The 20110-nt window shown below is 40.1% G+C and overlaps 1 protein-coding gene across 2 annotated transcripts in view; it reads left to right on the top strand.

Annotated features, from left to right (window-relative positions):
• The window catches only part of cpxm2 (carboxypeptidase X (M14 family), member 2), a 140450-nt gene that overhangs the window by 1103 nt on the left and 119237 nt on the right, over positions 1-20110 (top strand). The gene's annotated exons all lie outside the window — the stretch shown is intronic.

Genomic DNA, 20110 nt, shown 5'->3' with positions numbered 1-20110 from the left:
TTTAGACAAAAATTAAGTCAAATTTTCTTTAAACAAGTTTTTTTACTTTCTTAGATATTAGTTTTTGCAGTGCAGAACCCTGTAAGAGACATTCATGAAGTTTTATTTCCACTATTTCATAACAAAAAAGACAATATGTGAATGTTGTCAGAAAGCTACCCATCTATGGAACAAGATAAGTTCAAGCGTGTCATTTTGTGATGCTGTCACCTGAATTAAAACCCAGCAATAAATTAGAAACTGGCTAAAGTGGAACTCCCTCAGTTCTCAAAGACATCACTTCTGGAAGACCTTTAAATTTTGAAGTCCTTCACTGAAATTTCATGGGAGAGTAGCCAAGCATTTGATTGATGGGTCAATGGACTTACATACCAGCTTTTGTTTACCCATGGCAAGAGACACAGTCTGCAGTGTGTAAAATATGTGTCAATTGATGGATCCATCCATCAGAACAGCAGCTGTGTAGCGATATTTACAGAATATTGATAAAATACTAAAGAGAAACGACAATGTTTCTACTAAGTGATGTTATATAACTTCTGAGTATTGTCTTCTCACAATAGTCACGGTGACAGATGGGTAAATCATGCTAAATATAGCTATTTGGTTGTTTTTTTCAAATCAGTATTGCTATAACATAATCTCTTATAAGATTAAACAAGCTCTCCATGTCTTCTGGAGTTGGTCCCCGGACTGTGGCTGCCCACTACTGCTCCTAGTTGTTGGATTGTATCTAACTATCATTAGAATGGGTTCAATGCAGAAGACAAATTTTGTTGTATGTATGTACAATGACAATAAAGGCTCTATTCTATTCAATTTTATTTTATTGTATTCTATTCATCCACACGTACCACGCCACACATTTTAGAATGTCATGTGACTCTTTCTATACATCATGTGACCTGTAATAGTTCTAAATGTGTTTCCATTGCAGTTTTTCAAAGTATGGATTTTTCAATTCACTTGAAAACCACCTCATACAACCATAAATACTTTTTTGTGGTATTTGAGAAGTTTTTTTAAAATGCACACATTTACATTATGTACGAGGTCTGTTAGAAAAGTATCCAACCTTATTATTTTTTTCAAAAACCATATGGATTTGAATCACATGTGATTGCGTCAGCCAAGCTTGAACCCTCATGCGCATGCGTGAGTTTTTTCATGCCTGTCGGTTGCGTCATTCACCTGTGAGCAGGCTTTGAGTGAGGTGTGGTCCACCCCTCTCGTCTATTTTTTATTGCAAATAAATGTCTGAACGATTTGGAGCTTTGCTGCATCAATTTTTTTCCAGAAACTGTGAGAGACCTCCAGGTGGACACCGTTCAAAAAATTAATATGGCTTTCAGGGATGATTTTATGGGGATTAAACAGATTACGGGGTGTTACTGCCCCTTTAAGGTGGCCCACAACTGCTGAGAGCACAGCGCGCTCCCAGCGCCGATGGACAGGCTGACACCCCGCACAAACAACCAGATCATTTCCAACGTGAAAGCTTTGTTGATCCGGGACCTCGTCTGACTTTCACAAAAAGGCAGAAGGCGTGGACATCAGCACTTTTTCCGGCACATTAAGACAGACATGCGGAGGAGTTCGGCGCGTCGTGGTGCAGCCACTCGGCGCAAAGAAATGCCGTGATGAAGCCTCACAGGACATGTTGGGGCATGTCCAGCTCAAGCTCAATTTCTCAGATATTCACACGACAGAAAGATGAGACCAACACCAAGGTGGTTTGTCCCGCGTAATGAATGGCTCCATGGCGCGTCCCTCGGCTTCTTTTTCGATGAAAAAAAAAACTCCTGTAACGGTGGAATGTGCCAAAAAAAGTGCTGATGTCCACATCTTCTGCCTTTTTGTGAAAGTCAGACGAGGTCCCGGATCAACAAAGCTTTCACATTGGAAATTATCTGGTTGTTTGTGTGGGGTGTCAGCCTGTCCATCGGCGCTGGGAGCGCCGCGCTCTCAGCAGTTGTGGGCCGTCCTTAAAGCGGCAGTAACACTCCTTAATCTGTTTAATCCCCATAAAATCGTCCCTGAAAGCCATATTAATTTTCCGAACGGTGTCCACCTGGAGGTCTCTCACAGTTTCTGGAAAAAAATTGATGCAGCAAAGATCCAAATCGTTCAGATATTTATTCGCAATAAAAAATAGATGAGAGGGGTGGACCACACCTCACTCAAAGCCTGCTCACAGGCGAATGAAGCAACTGACAGGCATGAAAAAACTCACGCATGCGCATGAAGGTTCAAGCTTGTCTGACGCAATCACATGTGATTCAAATCCATATGGTTTTTGAAAAAAATAATAAGGTCGGATACTTTTCTAACAGACCTCGTATATTGTCAATTCGCTATTTAAAATTGCACAATTTGGAGGGTAATGGAAGGTGATGGTCTAGTGGTTATGCGTTGGGCTTCAGACTGTAAAATCACTAAGGGCCTTTGGGCAAGGTCCTTAATCCACTAGTTGCTCCCGGTGTGTAGTGAGCGCCTTGCATGACAGCACCCTGGCATCGGTGTGTTTGTGTGAATGGGTAAATGAGAGGCATTATTGTAAAGCGCTTTGAGCTTCTGATGCAGATGGAAAAGCACTATACAAATGCAGTCCATTTATCCCTAATAAGTTTTCTTGCTTTGTGTGTGTCAAAATCACAGACACCAGGTCATTTTGTACCAAAACGGGCAGCGACGGTGCCAGATGCCTTAAAATATTTTACAAGTTGTTTAATAATTCCATATCTTTTTTCCGTCAGAGGTTACATATTGCGTAACATCACAGTCTGTGGAGATGGGTTTTTGTGTTTCTTGAAATAAAATGCTGTTTGTTTAAATATTTTAGTATATGTTGAAATGAAAAATGTCAATACTGAAAGCCAACTAATTTTTCAGGAATTCTGAAAGGTTTTCAGTCAGTTGGTGCAAAGTAAATGACACCTTCATCCTATATTCAAAAGCAACAAGCCTTCACTTTTGGGTATGTCATTTAGGTGGAAATTGCACAAAACCACACATCAGTCATGAAGGATTAAAGCAAAAGTAGGTTAACACTTTTACCTGTTGTTGTAAAGTTGTTCATAATATTGCAGTTGCTTGAATTTAATAATTACTGGAGGGATCGTTTCATACAATTCCACATTATTATTATTAGTCTCAGTTCCTGTTGTATTTTCTTTACAAGTTAGTAAAATGTATTAATTGATTGTTGTGTTGTTGTTGTTTTTTTCTTTCTTTTGAAGAATAAAACTGACCCTTTTGGGATTGTTGTAACAAAATAGAAACACTCCAATCGCTTATATCTTACTTTGTTAACTGACGTTTCAGCCCATAGCCTTTATCAACAAGATCATCAAGACTATTCAGACATTAGAGTGTGCAGCTCCCATTTTTAATTTTTAAGTTTATTTTCCTTTTAAGTTGGGTTTGTTGTACCAAACATGGTTACTTACTTGTTTCTTCTTGGAAGACTGGCAACAGTGGTTGCTGACTTATTTTGCAGCAATGACTTATTTGGCCCTTTTCATTCCTGCAGACTGTGTGGGCGTGTCACACAGAACACACACTGACTCTTTGGGTGTGTCGCAGAGCCAACATGGGCTTCTGCGACATACGTCACAGAAGTCTACACTGAGCCATTTACATGCTGAACTGAACTTTTAGCTACATGCACATAGAATTGTGGAACTTTGAGGATAATGAACGTCAAATCCAACCTGTATGAGACTGAAAAGAATCAACAAAAACCACTGCTGTGCAATAGAACACCTTTCTAGAAAGTAATATATTTCTTGTTATTATCATTCCATGATGAACCACCAAATATTTTTACCCGAGGCCATCAAATATGGCTATTGGGTAATGCAAAAACCTTGCGTACATATACGCCCATCCGACTATGTGTAAAAGCAAAACTGTGTTTTGTTTGTGTAGCGTGGTTAGCAAAGGAACAGTATGCATCATGGGGTCCCAGAGGAGATCAGAAGTTATCAAATAGACCAAAGCTATGAGACATACTGCCCAACATATGTAAAACGTAGCGCGAAATAAACACTTCTAAAACTGAAAACGCTGTTTTTGTAATTTGATAACACCTCTAGAGTGATTTAAATGACATTTTGAGGACATCAGTGTGCACGCTAGCATCTGCTAATGCAAAGCTAACTTCCACGCTTGTCAAAACCTAATAAATGTAAATATTGGTTATGATTGATTGATTGATATAACATTATTGAACATGTACAAATTGTATGTAAGACAACAGGATTTTAATATTTAATGTAAATAACAATAAATGCGTGTACAAATTGTATGTAAGACAATAGGATTTTAATGATTGATGTAAATAACAATAAATGCGTGTATATATATATGCGTGTGTGTGTGTGTGTGTGTGTGTGTGTGTGTGTGTGTGTGTGTGTGTGTGTGTGTGTGTGTGTGTGTGTGTGTGTGTGTGTGTAGAAATTATAAAGTAGACAATGCTCATTTCTGACAGCAGTTAATCGGCATAGCTGAGATAAAGCCAGAGCTGTTTAAAAACATTAAACCTATCCAAACGATATATTCATGACTTCAGAGATCGTGTGATTTTTCATTTGAACTCGTTAAGACAGTGTTTCATCAACTGGATACTGATAATTATAGGAAGAAGACCCCCCCCCCCCCCCCACCCAAAAAAAAGAAAAGTGAATCAGGCAAGATAAAACCGTACTGTTACCAGTCATTGACATTTCCCTTGTTGCTGCAACCATGCTGTCTAATAAGACTTAAAAGGTTTTGCTTGCACTATGAACACATTCTGAAAACACTGACTCAAGGTTTCACATGGTTCTAATGCAGCAACGTGTCTCAACCTGTTCGGGATAAATTGCCTCCTACTTTAGTTTGAATCTACTTACTGCCCAAAACCTATATTATATGGTCAGCCAGTAATGTTGCCACAGTTTCCCTGTGCTGGTAACAGTTCGGTGAGAGAGCAAGCGCAAGACTGAGTTGACAATAACTCAAAAACAATAAATACTATCATCTTGTAACTCACCATTATCAAAAATTAACAACAGCCGGTGTCAAAACTAAAAAATTGTCTCCTAAAACCTGGATATAGTGTGTCAACCACGCGGCTACAACAAGCTAACAAGCTAGCATCCACAGGGAGAAACATAATACCAACACATGGGCCAATGCAAGGTGAAATAGACAACAGAATGGTAACGTAAAAGTGAAATAAAATCAATAGATAGAATGTCTGACTGGGGATGATGTAAAAAAAAAAATTGTTGGAACTGCAAATTAGTGATGGCTAACTCAGAAAGGTACTCTGATGTGTTGCAAAACAGGTTTTGCAGTATCCTGGAGTACATATCAAAAGGAGGACATCAGAAGCTGTACTAAATGAGCACTCGATACATAATCAAATTATTCAAAACAAATGCTTTGAAAAATTCCAGTTGATTTGCTCCTTCTTGTTTTGAAACACATTACACGTGAATGAACTGGCATCACATTGATTTTGAATTTCATATTTAAAGGCTACCGTCTGTTCATGTAGTAGCACATACGGTGCTTGTTTGAGCTATGTACAATTTATTATCATCCGTCAGTTCATGCACACGATAAATCAGAAAAGGACATTTTGACTGAAATTTGTGAAGTGATAATCTTTTAAGTCTGGAACACGTAATTCAGTTTTGTAGCACATCCAGTTCTGATTCCAAAATGTTTACAACATTTTTTCCCCATTATGTGGTATCACAATGTTCTCTACATACATTATTGTATGGTGTCACAAAGACCCATGTAGACATATTTAACACCTCTGATTCTTTTTCTCATGTTTATGTTTTGGGAGGGTCACCTGTGGTTAGAACATGTTTGGGATCCTCTGTTTTAAGGCCGCTTTAAAATCTACTTTCTAATCAATAAATATGACAATTCTCAATGATTGGAAAGCTTTGAAATTCAAATTTGGTGTCACTCATGGTTATGTTTTCAGAATGAAACATAAAACTGATGCAGAAAATTTAGAAACTGGAATAACTTGAATAATCCAACTTGCATTGCAAGCAGATCAGGGCCGGATTTTATTTATCACCAGCTCACAAGCTGCTTTTACCCCAAAAAATGGTTTATTACCAGAGCCATCGGGTATCGCAAAGGTTTTGCCTCTGTGCATCCGTCCATCTGTCTGTCCGTTTGTCTTTGCTCAGCATAAGTCCAGTCCTATTACTGCCAGGGTCTTCAAATTCACAGGGAACATTCTTGGGACACAGACCTCAGACAAGTTCAAAGATGGCTAACCTTGACCTATTTTAAGTGGTCAAAAGGTCACATTCTGTTTCCTATTTTTATGGCAGAGGGTATTTTAGCATTGCATTTTGTTTTTTTACATTTTGCAGTAACCAAACCACTTTTTGACATATATTTCTGAAATGTGACCTTGATCCCAGATAAGTAGGTGTTTACACAAAATTATAGAGCACATAAAGGGCCCTATTTTGATAATCTACAGCGCATAGTCTAAAGTGCATAGAGCAAGTGTATTTGGGGCACTCCACTTGGCTATGTAGAAGATGCATAATCTAAGTGCAAGATAATTGAAAACAGGTTGCATTTATTCTCTTTATTATTCAGAAGGCAGGAATTTGATAATCTAGGCTTTATTTTTACACATTTTGAAGGTCATCTTATTACTTTTGTAAAAGACAACATAATTTTAGATTTAGAATGCAAAACCAATATAGGCTAACTTGGCTAATTATTGTAATGGCATAGGGCAAGCCAAACCTCTTGCTGTCACCACTGAACAGACAAAAATGTCATTACATTTACATACCCCAGGAGTGCCCCCTGAAGTCAGAATTCCAACTCATCAACTTGTTTGGTCCTCACATACATACTGAGATCACAATCCAAGATAGCTTCTCCGAGGATCAACAGAAACCTGTTATTATTGTTTTGCCCCCAATTAAGTAAATTGTGTACACAGTACTGTCATACTACTGGGATTTTTCTACACAAAATACCACATAATGTGCTGTTTATCAACTAGTGCTACTGTTCTAATTTGTGGTAAATGTTGAACCCAAATGCACAGACAGGAAAAACTCCAGGGATGTGTCAAACAACTGTGATTTATTGGTTGAGCCAAGTGAGAACAGGACAACAGTTTGTGAGGTCACAGGTGAACAAAAGGGTATCCAAAAAAAAACCAAAACATGGAGACAAAAGACCGATAGACAATCGGGAGAACTAACTAACAATAACCAGGGATAACTAGAAGTGTCTGGCTTACAGGAACAGCGTGGCTGGACACAAATGCAGGCTTCAGATATCAATAAAACAGGGTTTAATAACAGTTCAGGCAGGGTTTGGTACACGGGTAGGCAGGCCAAGATAAACAACAGGATCCAAAGCATTAGGAGGAGACAAAGTCAAAAAACAGGCAGGCGGTCCAAAAAACAAAAAAACAAAACAAAAACCACACAGGAAGGCAAAACAAAAGACAAAATGCTCAGAATAAAAAGTGCTCAAAAGTGTCTCAAAGCTCAAAAATCTCACAACCAGACAGGGTGGAAGGTGTGACTTAAATAGAGAGAGTGATTAGCAGGAAATGCAGGACAGGTGTGTGAGGAAAGATCAGGAAAGGGGTGTGGCAAGCAGGAGAGAGGACCAAAGGGAACCGCCCAACATCAAGCAGAAGACAGCAGACAAGAAAATTCCCTCCACCAAAACCCCAAGCAAACATAACAGTGACAGAGAATAGGCAAAAACAAAACAAATAAAACAAAAGATACTCCTCACAGACCACAGTCATGACAAGAAGAGCACAGGGAAAATCCCAGGACCACAAGAATATTCACATACGTAGCGCAGTGCTAACAATGGGAAGGGCAATGAACCGGCAAGCAAGAACTGAACAGGTGTGAGCTAAACTATCAAAAACACTAATGAAGACAGGTGTGTGCAACAAGAACCGGAACATAAAACACACGTGGAAATAAACAGAACTCAAAATGTCAAACAACTAATCCGACCATAACGGATGATAAAAAATACAAACGGACAACCAAGGGTGAATATGAAATAAATAATCACTATAACCAAAAAGAGAAATTGTACTACAAAACAACCTTAAAACCTGGAAGGTGATCGGGACACAAATGACAAACAGATCTAATACCAAGACAAAACCTTAAATAAAATAAAGCATAAACTCTTATTTCCATTGTGGTCCTTGTGAAATTATCACGTCACAAAATAGAGAGGTTTGATTGAACATGTATGAACTGTACATAAGACAATAACATCTTAATAATTATATATGTATATATACATATATATATACACTCAACAAAAATATAAACGCAACACTTTTGGTTTTGCTCCCATTTTGTATGAGATGAACTCAAAGATCTAAAACTTTTTCCACATACACAATATCACCATTTCCCTCAAATATTGTTCACAAACCAGTCTAAATCTGTGATAGTGAGCACTTCTCCTTTGCTGAGATAATCCATCCCACCTCACAGGTGTGCCATATCAAGATGCTGATTAGACACCATGATTAGTGCACAGGTGTGCCTTAGACTGTCCACAATAAAAGGCCACTCTGAAAGGTGCAGTTTTATCACACAGCACAATGCCACAGATGTCGCAAGATTTGAGGGAGCGTGCAATTGGCATGCTGACAGCAGGAATGTCAACCAGAGCTGTTGCTCGTGTATTGAATGTTCATTTCTCTACCATAAGCCATTTCCAAAGGCGTTTCAGAGAATTTGGCAGTACATCCAACCAGCCTTACAACCGCAGACCACGTGTAACCACACCAGCCCAGGACCTCCACATCCGGCATGTTCACCTCCAAGATCGTCTGAGACCAGCCACTCGGACAGCTGCTGAAAAAATCGGTTTGCATAACCAAAGAATTTCTGCACAAACTGTCATAAACCGTCTCAGGGAAGCTCATCTGCATGCTTGTCGTCCTCATCGGGGTCTCGACCTGACTCCAGTTCGTCATTGTAACCAACTTGAGTGGGCAAATGCTCACATTCGCTGGCGTTTGGCACGTTGGAGAGGTGTTCTCTTCACGGATGAATCCCGGTTCACACTGTCCAGGGCAGATGGCAGACAGCGTGTGTGGCGTCGTGTGGGTGAGCGGTTTTCTGATGTCAATGTTGTGGATCGAGTGGCCCATGGTGGCGATGGGGTTATGGTATGGGCAGGCGTCTGTTATGGACGAAGAACACAGGTGCATTTTATTGATGGCATTTTGAATGCACAGAGATACCGTGACGAGATCCTGAGGCCCATTGTTGTGCCATACATCCAAGAACATCACCTCATGTTGCAGCAGGATGATGCACGGCCCCATGTTGCAAGGATCTGTACACAATTCTTGGAAGCTGAAAATGTCCCAGTTCTTGCATGGCCGGCATACTCACCGGACATGTCACCCATTGAGCATGTTTGGGATGCTCTGGACCGGCGTATACGACAGCGTGTACCAGTTCCTGCCAATATCCAGCAACTTCACACAGCCATTGAAGAGGAGTGGACCAACATTCCACAGACCACAATTGATAACCTGATCAACTCTATGCGAAGGAGATGTGTTGCACTGCATGAGACAAATGGTGGTCACACCAGATACTGACTGGTATCCCCCCCCCAATAAAACAAAACTGCACCTTTCAGAGTGGCCTTTTATTGTGGGCAGTCTAAGGCACACCTGTGCACTAATCATGGTGTCTAATCAGCATCTTGATATGGCACACCTGTGAGGTGGGATGGATTATCTCAGCAAAGGAGAAGTGCTCACTATCACAGATTTAGACTGGTTTGTGAACAATATTTGAGGGAAATGGTGATATTGTGTATGTGGAAAAAGTTTATGTCTTTGAGTTCATCTCATACAAAATGGGAGCAAAACCAAAAGTGTTGGGGAAAGTAACTTTGGAAAGTTACTTCATTAGTTAATCTATACAGTTATATTTTACAGTTACTTCTTACATTTACTTCATTAGCAGCTGCGGACACCTTGTCGGCAGCTGCTGAATGTAATTAATAAAGTTACTCATAATCTAATTTGGTTATTTTTAAGATTTAGTACTCAGAAAAGTAACTATTAGTTACTTTGCTGATTAGTTACTTTTCTGATTGCTCAATCTTACGAGTAACCAAGTTAGATTACTCATTACCTTATTAGTTACATTACTTATTAGTTGCAAGTTTTCTGCAGATTCTAATAAAGTAATTGCATAAAGCTGCTAATGAAGTAACTGCATAAAGCACCTGTATAAAGCAACTAAAAAAGTAACTAAAAAAGTAACTTGTCAAAGTTACTTTCCACAACACTGGCAAAACCAAGTGTTGTGTTTATATTTTTGTTGAGTGTAGTTTGCACTAAGATACCAATTAAACAACTGCAAATTATCAGCAAGACAATGCTCATACAGCTGAGGGTATTTTAGCATTGTGTTATATTTATTTTTACAGGGTTGTTTTTGTGTCATGATTTTTACAGGAGTAGACCTCAGCACGTGTAGGTTTACAGGCATGTTACAAATGCTACCAGCTGATTGGAGGATGATCGGCGGTATGATTGGGTTTGTGTGTAATTCAGAGCAGCTGTCGGCAGTGACTTCATTCTGCAATAATCCTTCTTTGCATGTCCCAGCAATGGTACCTGCTCCAGGTAGAATGAGAGAAAGAGTGTGTTATAATTTAATATCTAATCATATCAATCATAGGTCATCATTTTGAGAGTGTTGATGTATTTTTAGATGATAAAGAGTAATATAGCAACCTGCGATCAGCAAAATTTCATTCAAACAAAAGGACTACTTCACATGTGACTGTGCTAAAATATAAAATAAATATTTTAAATAATAATTTAAAGAAATGTTCAATAATGTCAACATGGCTCAAAATAGGAGGTTCCCTCTTTCTTACCTGAATCCATCAGAAGGCAAAATTTCAAAGCTGAATATGCAGTGTTTTTAGGCAATTACTGATGGAAATTTTGCGGCAGGTGTACCTTGGGGGATCATTAAAAATAAATGAATGAATGAAAATGTTACTGATCTTCACTTTTGTAATAAAGTTTAAAAAATGACCACAAAATATTTGTTTTTAAAAATGTTTTTACAATTATGTGTAATTTTGAATTCATATATATATATATATATATATATATATATATATATATATATATATATATATATATATATATATATATATATATATATATATATATATATATATATATATATATATATATATATATATATATTCTCATGCATCAATCGAAATTGCAATTAAAGATTTGTTACACTCCACAGTGATGCATGTATAACACAATACAAATGTATAACTGGTGATACAACAGTGAAAGGCTGCACGATGCAGTTTCTTTAATCACAGCCACAGAAGCATATAACTGCTTCTAATTTGTCTGGGTTTCTTGGTGGCTTTCCTCACTAGCCCTCATGTGGCCCAAACATGAACCCTAAGTACCTACATCAATCAATCAATCAATCAATTTTTTTTTTATATAGCGCCAAATCACAACAAACAGTTGCCCCAAGGCGCTTTATATTGTAAGGCAAGGCCATACAATAATTATGTAAAACCCCAACGGTCAAAACGACCCCCTGTGAGCAAGCACTTGGCTACAGTGGGAAGGAAAAACTCCCTTTTAACAGGAAGAAACCTCCAGCAGAACCAGGCTCAGGGAGGGGCAGTCTTCTGCTGGGACTGGTTGGGGCTGAGGGAGAGAACCAGGAAAAAGACATGCTGTGGAGGGGAGCAGAGATCGATCACTAATGATTAAATGCAGAGTGGTGCATACAGAGCAAAAAGAGAAAGAAACAGTGCATCATGGGAACCCCCCAGCAGTCTACGTCTATAGCAGCATAACTAAGGGATGGTTCAGGGTCACCTGATCCAGCCCTAACTATAAGCTTTAGCAAAAAGGAAAGTTTTAAGCCTAATCTTAAAAGTAGAGAGGGTGTCTGTCTCCCTGATCTGAATTGGGAGCTGGTTCCACAGGAGAGGAGCCTGAAAGCTGAAGGCTCTGCCTCCCATGCTACTCTTACAAACCCTAGGAACTACAAGTAAGCCTGCAGTCTGAGAGCGAAGCGCTCTATTGGGGTGATATGGTACTACGAGGTCCCTAAGATAAGATGGGACCTGATTATTCAAAACCTTATAAGTAAGAAGAAGAATTTTAAATTCTATTCTAGAATTAACAGGAAGCCAATGAAGAGAGGCCAATATGGGTGAGATATGCTCTCTCCTTCTAGTCCCCGTCAGCACTCTAGCTGCAGCATTTTGAATTAACTGAAGGCTTTTTAGGGAACTTTTAGGACAACCTGATAATAATGAATTACAATAGTCCAGCCTAGAGGAAATAAATGCATGAATTAGTTTTTCAGCATCACTCTGAGACAAGACCTTTCTGATTTTAGAGATATTGCGTAAATGCAAAAAAGCAGTCCTACATATTTGTTTAATATGCGCTTTGAATGACATATCCTGATCAAAAATGACTCCAAGATTTCTCACAGTATTACTAGAGGTCAGGGTAATGCCATCCAGAGTAAGGATCTGGTTAGACACCATGTTTCTAAGATTTGTGGGGCCAAGAACAATAACTTCAGTTTTATCTGAGTTTAAAAGCAGGAAATTAGAGGTCATCCATGTCTTTATGTCTGTAAGACAATCCTGCAGTTTAGCTAATTGGTGTGTGCCCTCTGGCTTCATGGATAGATAAAGCTGGGTATCATCTGCGTAACAATGAAAATTTAAGCAATACCGTCTAATAATACTGCCTAAGGGAAGCATATATAAAGTGAATAAAATTGGTCCTAGCACAGAACCTTGTGGAACTCCATAATTAACTTTAGTCTGTGAAGAAGATTCCCCATTTACATGAACAAATTGTAATCTATTAGACAAATATGATTCAAGCCACCGCAGCGCAGTGCCTTTAATACCTATGGCATGCTCTAATCTCTGTAATAAAATTTTATGGTCAACAGTATCAAAAGCAGCACTGAGGTCTAACAGAACAAGCACAGAGATGAGTCCACTGTCCGAGGCCATAAGAAGATCATTTGTAACCTTCACTAATGCTGTTTCTGTACTATGATGAATTCTAAAACCTGACTGAAACTCTTCAAATAGACCATTCCTCTGCAGATGATCAGTTAGCTGTTTTACAACTACCCTTTCAAGAATTTTTGAGAGAAAAGGAAGGTTGGAGATTGGCCTATAATTAGCTAAGATAGCTGGGTCAAGTGATGGCTTTTTAAGTAATGGTTTAATTACTGCCACCTTAAAAGCCTGTGGTACATAGCCAACTAACAAAGATAGATTGATCATATTTAAGATCGAAGCATTAAATAATGGTAGGGCTTCCTTGAGCAGCCTGGTAGGAATGGGGTCTAATAAACATGTTGATGGTTTGGATGAAGTAACTAATGAAAATAACTCAGACAGAACAATCGGAGAGAAAGAGTCTAACCAAATACCGGCATCACTGAAAGCAGCCAAAGATAACGATACGTCTTTGGGATGGTTATGAGTAATTTTTTCTCTAATAGTTAAAATTTTGTTAGCAAAGAAAGTCATGAACTCATTACTAGTTAAAGATAATGGAATACTCAGCTCAATAGAGCTCTGACTCTTTGTCAGCCTGGCTACAGTGCTGAAAAGAAACCTGGGGTTGTTCTTATTTTCTTCAATTAGTGATGAGTAGAAAGATGTCCTAGCTTTACGGAGGGCTTTTTTATAGAGCAACAGACTCTTTTTCCAGGCTAAGTGAAGATCTTCTAAATTAGTGAGACGCCATTTCCTCTCCAATCAAAAGGATTATAGTACCATATTCTTTGTATTTGGGTCATTTCATGAAAAGGGGTCACCAATATGTGACATGAGGGTCAATTCTGATGATTCAGCGAACGGTCATTCACCACATTAAAATTCTGCTCATATTATTATGGGATGGTACTCGCAGGAAAACACCAGAGTGCTATTTTTGGCAGCTATATTAGGACTCGAGTGTAACTGGGATGCAAAACAAACATAAAGCAAATAATTGCTGACTGTTATTTAATTGATCAACTGAATTTGATCTCCCCATTGGTTTAAGGCTCTCAAGAGTGGTGCTTTCAAACAACACAACTGGAGTTTTATTTATTGAATAAACTAGCAGTTTAGGAAGATGGGTTTTAAACATAACAGACCGGGACACTACGGGTTACATTCAACACCACATTTTTGGCATGCTCTCTGTAGCCGTACCGAGTGATTAAGAGACTGGTCTATGGGGGGGAAATTAATTTTAGTTTGTACCCATCAAATCAGAAGTAAATTCAGATAAATAAATTTAAATTATTTTTGTTTATTTTTACCAAAATAATACTTAGGTGCTGGGGTTTGTTGTCTCCCTTTTCAGATAAAAACTCAGAAAAGATAAATTCCAAGATAATTATGTCCTTTATGTTATTGCAGTTATTTAGTCAAAATATATAGAGACAATCATTTTATATTTTTTTTTCCCTGCACATAGGGTTGTTCTGTTTTTACTAACCACTAATGTTGTCTTAGGTAATGGTGACCCTTTTCATGAAGTGACCCATTTCTTAATGATTGTTGTAAATGAAGTCCAAGACGTATTCAGTTACCTGGAAATGTTCATGTATCCATCCCCTGACTTGTCTAAAGAAAACTGGCTGGAAAAGTGATTATTCACATTTACAATTGTCCTTATATTTCGTTTGCCCAATTACTTATGGGCCCCGAAAGTAGAGACACAACAAATGTGCATAATTTGGAAATGGTGAACGTGATATTTTTATTAAGCCGACTTGAGTTAAAACTTTAGAGTTTACACTGAAAGTACCTCTTGTGTTGTTGTCCAAATGCTTATGGTCTTGGCTGTATTACTTCAGTATGATTCCTACTGCACCTCACCAAGGTCTAAATTACAGCGTTATAACTCTGCTCTCAAAATGAGTGAGAAAATTGTAATTTAACTCGTCCTTTGAAAGAGATGCAGGTAAAGATTTTCAGATGTGAGTTGAGTGATCGGCAGGGAGCCTACGTATCCTGAGCTGACACTGTGTCAAACACAACACACACTAATTAATGTCTTCAGCGTGTGGAATGTGACTCCCTTCCTCAGCCTCACCTCTTACACAGAGTATTTTTATTATCCCTGTCAACCTTTAGGGACAGCAATAAGTTTTATCACTATAGTGTAATAAATGTTCTTAAATACTGGAGTGTAAATTGAAGCACAGTGTTTGTTTTGCTACTGGGAAGGCTTACGCAACTGACTGTAAGATGCAAACGGGTTTTAAATGTTTCTGAATCCTGTGCGCAGAGATTGTCTATGGTTTGGTGGCCAGTTCTAAATTTGTCCATATGTCTAGGAGTGGATCCAATGAAAGCTTATTTTTTCTGTGAATACTTCTTTCTACAATAATTCATCAGTAAATCAATATTAAAGTTGATGAAAAAGTAAACATATTTCTGTTTTTCGTGGAAGTTAAAAGACAACTTCAATATTTTTCAAACTTTTTAAAAGTTGTAGGGTTCATCTTTTCACTCTGGACAAAAATGAATTAGTCACTCACATATTAATTTACAGTGTCAACACTGTTAGAGGCTAAACAGCTACATAATGTAATTCCATGAGCCTAGCTAAAAATACTCACATTAATCAGCTCTGAGTCTCCACTGAGTGAGTGAAAATGACATTAGATGTGTCTGGAAGCAAAATGTGAGGTAAATGTGCACATTTATCTCACTAAAGAATCTTTTTATGATGAATGAGGCGAAGATAGGCTCTGGAGAGAAGGGGAATGAAAGACAAGAGGAGTAAGACTGATTATGTGTGTGAATGAGAGAGAGAGAGAGAGAGAGAGAGAGAGAGAGAGAGAGAGAGAGAGAGAGAGAGAGAGAGAGAGAGAGAGAGCAAGGTGGAACTGTGCACAAGGAGTAAAGGTGGTGAAGGTAGATGAGTTTAAATACTTAGGGTCAAATCTCCAAAGTAATGAAGAGTGTGGTAGAGAGGTGAAGAAGAGCATGCAGGCAGGGTGGCGTGGGTGGAACAAGGTGGCAGGAGGAATTTGTAATAGAAGCATATCCGAAAGAGTGAAAGTGAAAGTTTACAAGACTGCAGTGAAACCAGCTATGTTGTATGGCTTAGAGATGGTGGCACTAAGAAAACCACAGGAGGCAGAGCTAAAGATGTTGTGATTTTTTGTTCGAAGTAACAAGAAAAGACAGGATTAGGAATGAACATATCAGGGGGACTACACAGGTAAGACAGTTTGGAGAGAAAGTCAGAGAGGCAATACTGAGATAGTCTGGACATGTTCAGAAGAGGGATCCAGGGTATATAGGGAGAAGGATGCTGATGATGGAACCACCAGGCAGGAAGAGAAGAGGAGACCAAAGAGGATGTTTTTGGTTGTGCTGAGGGAGGATATGCAGGTGGTTAGTGTGACAGAGGAAGAAGCAGAGGGACAGGGTGAGATGGATGATCTGCTGTGATGACCCCTAATAGGAGTCGCTGAAAGCAGATTATTCAGTTAGCTGCTTAACTTAGCCTCACAGCTGTCCGGTGGTGCTGTTGTCTACTGAGTCACTCCAAGCTGAATGCTGATAAATTGGTTGTTTTAAAATGAGTCTTTACATTCAATGAGGTAAATATGCATACATTTACTTCCATAGGGATCCTGTCTATGCTACCAGACACTTCAAAGGACATCATCCCTTGTTCAATGTTGAAAATAAGTGGTTTACTGACTGTTTTTAACTTGCCTGTCCCATTAAATTAGTCTATGACAGTGTTTGGGTTCTAAATCAAAGCTATGCCAATTAAATCAATTTATGTTTGTACGAACCCCAAAATCTAGTTCATCCTAAGTGAATGCGAGGCATTTCGAAGTGGTTAATATTGGCAAAAGACAAGTGCTGGGAGGGAAAAGGTTAGATTTACTGTGCTCATTAGGCATGGGCGTGTTGTAGTCTGAATTTGACATCAACCAGTCAGTGTGGCACATCCTGCAGAAATATGGTAATTTGAACATTAAGCAGATGTTGTATGAAGGAGCTGGCAGGTTAAAGTCTCTGGTTAATGTCTTGTTGAAATGATCTGGACATTTGTGTCCACACATACAGCTCTTCTGGGTAATGTCTGGACATGTTTATGTCAGGGCCTCACGGTTTATCTGGTCAGTTACAGGGTTTTTGGTTTGTTTTTATTCTTTTCTTGTGTTTGTATTATTTTTCTGTGCTTGTGGGATTTTGGTGTTAGGGTGTGTCTGTGGTTCCCTCTCTCTCTCTCTCTTTCTCTGGCCATGCCCCACTTCTGGGTCTTGCATTACACACCTGTCTGTAATCTGCTGATTGCCACCTGGGGCTTTATTAGCTCACAGGTTGTGTTGAAGGTTTGACAGTTTGTTGCGCCTTGTGCCATCATTCCAGCTCTTGTTCTTGTATTCTCCAGTTTTGCCTGCTTCTGTGTGTTCTTGACCTCATGCCCATATCTACCGAATCCGACTAGCCTGATGATCCTGGTACTTCTGCTGTGTTTACTGGGCTGCCTCTCTGTGTACCGACCTTTGCTTGCCTTCTCATTAAAGCCTGTTTGCAACCTGAGCTTGGACTTTGAGCCTTGCATTTGTCTCCAACCTCACCTGCCCATCAGAACAAACTGGCCACCGATGGAGGCAGCAGGCTCAGATCCGTTCCACCTGGCGGTACGCCACCACAGCCTGCAGCTTGCACAGAAAGAAGATACGCTTGACACGCTAATCTCCAGTTTCAACGAACTCGTCACCCGTCAAGAGACTTTTATGACTTCTATCAGCGATCAGATGAGTCAATTGATGACCAGGTTCGATTTTCCGGCTAAGTCGGACGCAGCTACCACTTTTCCGAGCATACCACCGGGGCTGTCAGCTGCCTCACCGGCTTCCACACCAGCACCAGTGATCTGCAACCAGTTATCACTCCCCAAACGCTTTTCAGGCGACTCCGGAGACATCAGACCCTTCATTACCCAGTATGAACTACACTTTGAGCTGATGGCACCCATGTTCCCATCAGATAGAACCAAGATTGCATATATCATCACTCTCCTTTCTGGTCATGTAGCAGCCTGGGCTTCAGCTGAGTGGGGTCCACAATCACCCGCCTGTGCTTCACTCCTGGCGTTCACAAAATGAGCTTTATGTGAAAGCAGAAAAGTGTGAATTTCATAAATCCACCGTGTCCTTCTTAGGCTTTGTTATTTCTAAGGGGGAAATGAAAATGGATCCTGAGAAAGTAACGGCAGTGCGGGATTGGCCCACACCTGTATCACGTAAGGAAGTCCAACGGTTTTTGGGATTTGACAACTTTTACTGAAAGTTTATCTGAAACTTCAGTACTGTGGCGGCGCCATTGCATGCGGTCACGTCATCTCTCTGGCCATTCGTTTGGACTCAGGAATGTGAGGAGGTGTTCAGAGCCTTAAAACATCGCTTTACCATGGCCCCGGTACTACTCCTTCCTGACCCAGCTCGGCAGTTCGTGGTAGAAGTTGATGCCTCCAATGTTGGGGTTGGGGCAGTTCTTTCCCAGAGAAGTCCATCTAATGGTAGGCTGCACCCATGCGCCTTCCTGTCCAAAACATTGTCTTCCGTAGAACGGAAGTACAGCATCAGCGACCGCGAACTGCTAGCGGTAAAAGTGGCCCTGGAGGAGTGGTGGCACTGGTTGGAGGGGGCACAGGTACCTTTTGTAGTCTATACTGACCATAAGCATCTGGAATATTTGCATTCAGCTAAACGCCTAAATTCCCACCAGGCTAGGTGAGCAATTTTCTTTAGTCGTTTTAACTTCTTATTGTCCTATCCCCGGGCTCAAAAAATGGTAAACCCGATGCTTTATCCCGACAGGGGGACCCAGGTGACATGCCCTCCGACAAGGTTGGATAGGATTACTTTGAAATGTAATCCAAAAGTAATCAGATTACAAGTAATCCAAATGTATGTACATACATACATGTAATCCACATGTATTCTTTCAAAGTAATCCTACCCAACCTTGCTCTCCGACCCTGGCACTATTCTGCCTGCATCCTGTTTCATGCCCGCTATTACTTGGGATATAGAGTCGAAGGTCAAATCGGCTTTGGGTAAGGAACCTGCCCCCGCCGATTGTCCGCCGGACTGTCTTTACGTTCCTAAGATGCTCAGGGGGGAGGTGATAAGATGGTGCCATGATAGCCGCCTGTTCTGCCATCCAGGAATAAAAACAAACCCATATTAGTAGTAAAACAGTGGTTCTGGTGGGTGGGTCTTTCTACGGATGTAGCGGAGTATGTTAATGCATGTCAAATCTGCGCTACACAGAAGTCATATTATCACCCACCTGCGGGCACCTTATTTCCTCTTCCGTTTCCAAAATATCCGTGGTAGCACATCACTGTAGATTTTGTTACTGGTCTTCCGTCCTCTAAGGGTAACACTGTTGTATTAACGGTAGTTGATCGCTTGTCTAAAATGGTACACTTCATTCCTCTGCCACGCCTCCCGTCAGCTAAGGAGAAGGTGGAGGTCATGCTGTCTCAGGTTTTTAAGTTACATGGGTTACCTCAGGATATTATGTCTGACCGAGGTCCACAGTTTGTGTCCCCCTTTTGGAGGTAGTTCTGCCATCTCCTCAGGGTCACGTCAAGTCTAACTTCGGGCTACCATCCACAGGCCAATGGGCAAACTGAACGGTTAAACCAGGAATTAGAAAAAGGTTTCCGTATCCTCGCTTCCCAGCATCCGGCGTTGTGGTCTTCCCAACTCCCTTGAATTGAGTTTGCTCACAATAGTTTGCCTTCGGCGTCCTCCGGCTTCTCCCCTTTTCATGTTGTGTTTGGTCACCAGCCTTCAATTTTTCCTGCAGTTGCCCACAACTCGTCTGTTCCCTCAGCTCTCAGTCTCATCATCCGTTGCCAACGAACCTGGGAAAAGGCTAGGCGCGCTCTGTTGCGTTCTTCCACAGTTTACAAGGCCACCATGGATCGGAGGCGGTCAGCCATGCCGCTGTACACCCCCAG

The sequence above is a fragment of the Thalassophryne amazonica genome, chromosome 18, assembly GCF_902500255.1.
Source record: "Thalassophryne amazonica chromosome 18, fThaAma1.1, whole genome shotgun sequence".
Classification (NCBI taxonomy): Eukaryota; Metazoa; Chordata; class Actinopteri; order Batrachoidiformes; family Batrachoididae; genus Thalassophryne; species Thalassophryne amazonica.
Note: the sequence above shows the minus strand (reverse complement) of the source record. Positions and strands in the feature narration are given on the sequence as shown.